The sequence below is a fragment of the Hemiscyllium ocellatum genome, chromosome 24 (assembly GCF_020745735.1).
Source record: "Hemiscyllium ocellatum isolate sHemOce1 chromosome 24, sHemOce1.pat.X.cur, whole genome shotgun sequence".
Taxonomy (NCBI): Eukaryota; Metazoa; Chordata; class Chondrichthyes; order Orectolobiformes; family Hemiscylliidae; genus Hemiscyllium; species Hemiscyllium ocellatum.
This window is the reverse complement of record NC_083424.1, coordinates 26,356,332-26,362,331: the sequence shown is the minus strand read 5'-3', so window position 1 is coordinate 26,362,331 and position 6,000 is coordinate 26,356,332.

Genomic DNA, 6,000 nt, shown 5'->3' with positions numbered 1-6,000 from the left:
GGAGGGTTATGAGCTGGGATACAATCAGAAGGGAGGGACGCGAGTAAGGTTCATTGCACAGTGTGGATCATAGGATGTGGCGAGTGGAGTGAAAATTCGCAGGTGGTGGCGTTCCCATGTATCTGCTATCCTTGTCCTTCTGCAGTACATTGTCTAGACGGCAGACCGCTCCTGAATGTTAGTGGTAGAGGTACTGAATGGTTGTGGGTTTGGTGCCGATCAAGCAAACTGTTTTGTCCTGGATGGTGTCAAGCTTTGAGTGTTGTTGGAGCTGCTGTCATCCAGGCAAATGGATTATGATCCATCATAATCCACCGGTCTTCGTGGACAGGCTTGGAGAGTCAAGTGGTCAGTTGAACATGCAAAATCTGTAGCTTCGGAGTTGCTCTTCTAGCCACAGTACTTCTATGCTAGTTCTGTTGAAGTTCTGGTCAATGGCTTTTAAAGAAGAACAGCAAAAAAAGGCTGAAAAATTAGCAGGTCAGACAAATAAAATTAATATGTCACATCGAGTTCTGATAATAGGTCATGGATCTGAAACATTCACTTTCTCCCAATGACACAGCCTCACTCACTGAGTTTTCCCAGCTTTTGTTCTTGTTTCAGTATTATAATGTTAGTTCTGAAACATTGAGTTTTAAAACTCAAACTTTCAATCTGTTTCCTTGATTTAATGATTTTCTACACTATTCCAGAAATAACCAAACTGAATCTTTTGTATGTCAACTTTACAGAGGGATGGTGAAAACTACAAGTAGCTTGAGCACAAATATGAGACCCAAGTCTAACCAGAGGCCATGGAGCGAGCCGAAGGGGACAAGCCCCTGTACTGAGCAAATAAAAGAACCTGTAACCAATAGCTTTCACTCACGAGAAACATCTGCCATTGGTGTTTATGCAAGATTGAAAAGGGCTGGGGCATTACCGGGTATGAAAGCTATTTCTGATAGCACGAGGAAGAACTATAGAAAATTGCATTAAGATTATGTTACATGGTTCTATACTGCAGAGGGTGTGGTCTGTGAAGCACCACAATACTATGTTTCATTTTAACAAACTTAGCAACTTGTTAATTATTACATCCTCTGTCACAAGTTCAGGACACAAGGAATCACTTTCCAACAAAGCACTGAAATTAAGTGGGGTTGGGGAGAAATTACCCCGAAGGCAGTTGATAATGTCATTGTTTCAACTGAAAATGAGAATCACAAAACAAAATAAAAACAGGAAATGATTCTTCCATATATTGTAATCGACTGCTTGTGTTTTAAACACTTCATCCTGTGCCCCTCAACACCTAATTTTGGTGCAGTAACAAACCAGAAAGATTAAAAAAGGAGAAGCCACACATTTGTCCTGTACTGACATTAGTTAACAAGAAGTATCTGCATAGCACAGGAACTTGCAGTCAACATCAAATTATTATGTAGTGTTCAGTATGACACTATGTAGCTTAGGAATTTTTACTAATTCTATGGATGTGGCAATAGGATAATTTTGTCAATTGGTCTATGAAAGTACTCATAAGTTATAACATAATTGACTAACAAGCTAAATTGAGCAGTTTTGTTTGAAACAGGAATCAGTTTTTGTAGTCACAATTTCTGTTAATGTCATCCTGGGTTGGCCAGCATCAGCATCATGTAGTACAAACAGAAGGCTCTTACTGAAAAGATACATTTGTACCAGTACATGATTTAAAAGTATTGGAGTATATTCAAGTAAATTAACAATTTCAAATACTGCCTGTAACCATCCTGCAAATTTATCAATTAAAATTCTAAAGTTTTGGTACAAGAAAAATATTTTTATAAATATATCACTTTAGTCAAACATTTCCGTCAAACCCAATTAAAATGAGAATCTATGCTTTGTAAATGAAAGGTTCAACAATGATTTTTAAATTACACTGATCTTGTTCCAATTTATAAGTATGTACTTAAATCAATATGACTCAATGTTTAATCTTTGTTAATCAGTGGGAAATGGTAAATGTGGGATTTTGTTTGGTCAATTAAAATAAAGAGTAGAGTTGCATTGTTAACTAATCATGTCTGAAATAATCATCTATTTAATGTGTAAATAATATTGAATGATGTGTCATTGATCCAATATATCAATAAATAGACTCTGGTACAGTGTCCTTACCTGTTGTCAACAAGGTATGGGTTCAAGTCTAACTTGCTCTGGAAGTGTGTTGTAACATGCTTGAGTGAAGTTGATTAAATGTTTTATTTTTAAAAAAATCAGCAATACACATCTTTAAGATATCAATTATGCTATTCATTGGAATCCAAAAAGATAACATTTCCATGTGGTTATTCTGTCATAACTCTGGTTTAACACTGCAGAAATTCTAGCTACAAGCTTCAGAAGTAGTGGACACCATGTTTTCAGAGACAAGTTATATGTATTGCTATTTAAAATATTACACATGACTGTTACACTATTAGCAAAATTACAGACACGAAAGTTTAGTTCACTGTAGCCGAGATTAGATTAGATTAGATTACTTAGTGTGGAAACAAGTCCACACCAACCCGCCGAAGCGAAACCCACCCATACCCCTACCCCTACATTTGCCCCTTAACTAACACTCCTGGCAATTTAGCATGGCCAATTCACCTAACCTGCACATCTTTGGACTTTGGGAGGAAACCGGAGCACCTGGAGGAAACCCACGCAGACACAGGGAGAACGTGCAAACTCCAGTGTCAGTCGCCCGAGGTGGGAGTTGAACCCGGGTCTCTGGCGCTGTGAGGCAACAGTGCTAACCACTGTACCACCGTGCTGTCCACAAAATGTGAGGAAGAAAATAATTATTTTAGTGCACTTTGCATAATGTTGCTACAATATATGAAAAGTGATTCCAACATAGAAACAAGTAATTTGAACCAACAGTTTCATGTTAGTATTTATGCTCCTGAGGAGACCCCTCTCTCCCCCATCCACTTGATGTAACTCCATCACCATTATTTCTTCCTTTCTCCCTTATATGCTCATTTTGAATGCATTTACTCTTCTTTTAAAATGTCCACCCACACCTTTGTTGAAAAGACATTCTTGAATACATTTTTACATTCAAAACCAGTATCTGACCATTTCTATACTCAAATCATTGACTAGAGCTCTCAAAATGGTTCACATCTCTGTCACAATTTTCTGGACTTCAGGAATCAAACAGCAGAATGTTTAAAACAAAATGAAAATCCTCATTCATTGGCTGATGAATACATTTCCAGCAGTTTCCAATGGTTTTCTTTTGAATAACAGATGAACAATAATATGTGGTCTACAAAAGTGAAACAAAGACAATACCTAAGTAATCAACAGTGAACACAAGAATATTTACAGGATCAGCATCACATTCATTCCAGATGTGAGATTTCAGTCCCATATTATCTCAAAGACTGCAAATCTCCATAATGATTACTGGTTTCCACTCCCATCCACCCCACCTGCTGCTCAGACTGCCTCAGCCATTTCAATATTCTCCTGATTGCCATTTCCATAATGTGCACGCAATTCTAAGTCTCCATCAATCTGTACAAACTCCTGCTTATCCCTTGCTACTGACCTTGCTGATCTATGCTAGCTTTCAGTCCATGTGTGTGGAAGGTTTGAACTAGCTCATCTTTTCTTACTCATTACTTTTATGCACAACATTCTCTAAACCCACAATCTCCACATCTCAAACTTGCTGACTTTAGTGTTTTGGATGAGATGACATGCACTTCATCAGCTTCAGTACTTAAGTATTTAACATTAGAATTACCCTTTGACTGCCAACATCCCAAATTAGCCTGTTCCATTGCCAAGACGCCTTTCATTCATATGACAAGACTCATGGAGGAGTTATCAATAAACTGATGAGTACATGTAACATGCTTTCTGCATTTTTTTCATTATCTTGTTCTTACTGAGACAGAGAAAGAAGCGCAACTACTTAAACCTACCTACACAAAACTGGCACTTGCTTCAAGCACGGGAAGACAGCAGGGATGTATAAATGTCTCTGCTACAAAAAATGTTTTACAATGTATAAATAAACAAAAGAGAAAGATTTCACTTGTGTGACAGATTTAATCATTTGTCTTCCATTAATAAGATATGACTATTATACTACACAGTAAGAGCTGGATTATGTCACGTTGAGACAAGACTGCTTTTAGTATGAAAATATGTAGGAATGTATCACACGACAAAATCCAGCTTTAACATTGCCCTACAGATATGGTGCCCATCGAGGTCCATGATTTGAATCAGACAGCATACAGAAGAGGGATGGAAAATGGGAGTTCACTGAAAATTACTTTGGATTTTGTATTTGCCAGAGAATTTGAACCAGTTAAGTAGTAGCCAGAATGAAACTAAATATCTAAAATTGGTGACAGAGGAAGAAAAATGTGGGAAAAAATGTCATGCAGCTTCTTTTGATGGAGCTCAGTGGAAGTTGTTGATCATTTAGGGGCAAGATTTCCTGTTTACTACTTATAATGACAGAGTAACTGAGTGAAACTAGAATGTTTTATCAAGGCGATTATTAACTCTGTATACATTGTTGTGAATAAAACAACACTATGTAGTACAATGAAGACAGCCACTTTTTATTCAGGCACAGGCTTTTATTTATGACTACTGGGATATATACTACAAATAAATATCAGTTATGCATTAAGAAGTCCATTCAACTACTTTGTTTCAGAAAGATTTTGCAATAGTTAACCACAAAAATCTTTCTCCCAGCAAATTTTCCCCCTCTCCAAATTTATAACATGTATTTGTGCTTTTCAAAATGAAGTTCCTTTTTTTTTCAAAAACATCTACATAAATAGTTAAGTTTACAAAATAGCTCTCTGTAACATGCCAGTCACATTTTGTAAACTCACTATTGAAGCAAATGGTACCAAAGAAAATGGTGACTGTTTCCTGATTCACGTAAAGCCCTTGTCTACAGTTTACATAATAAATAAAATTAATCATAATGCACTGCAAAATAAATTACATACAATGTTGTAGCTAAACAGAGTGAAGAATAAAATAACGATTTAAAAAATCAAGTTCTGGCATTTGTAATGGAAGAAATTCTAATAAATAAATATATTACACTAATACATAATGCATTTATTAGTTAGCTACTGACTTGTTACTTTATGTCAATGTCAGAAAGGATATGTGAGCCATCTTTGAGGCGAAATTAACTCCATAATATTAAGCCCAGTAAAACTAGAATACTAAACAATGAAACAAGCTAGGCACTGCTTTTGATTATCCAGTCAGCCTTGTTCATTAATGATGTCTGGAGGGGTAGGTCTGAGAATAAGGTCTAGGATTATTCCTACTTGACTCCACAGATAATTTTGCATGCTTGTAACCCAACAGGAAGGGAAAACCCAGCTGACAAACCTAGCAGCCTTGAACCATTGCTCTTTGCAGAAAAACAGCATGATTTTAGCTGGTTATTTAATTATTACCAACTTGCACTTCTATTCTCTGGGCTTAATTTTTCAGGGAAATGAAAAATAATTACTCTTAATTATTTAATACAATACATTCCAGCATACATCCAAATATAGGTTTTATATATCTGATCCACCAAAAGGTTTAGTCACTGATCCATGTAGAAAAATATTAGCTGTTCCACATACATTGAATACCTGGTATTTTCAGATCGACTTTATTGAGGGGATTCAGAAGAGATTTACCAGGATGTTACCAGGTATGGAGGGTTTGAATTATAAAGAGAGATTGGATAGCCTGGAACTTTTTTCACTGGAGTATAGGTGGCTCTTGGGTGACCTTAAAAGAAGTTTATAAAGTCATGAGGGATATAGATAGATTGTTAAAGGTCAAACTGCAACTATTAGATTTTATATATAAATGCCAATGACTGTAAATGCAAGTAGAAAAACCTGATTTTGGATTATACTTGGGAATAATGTGTAGTTTTGGCATCTCTTATTGAAAGAATATCAGCAACATGAAAAGGTTGCAGCAAAT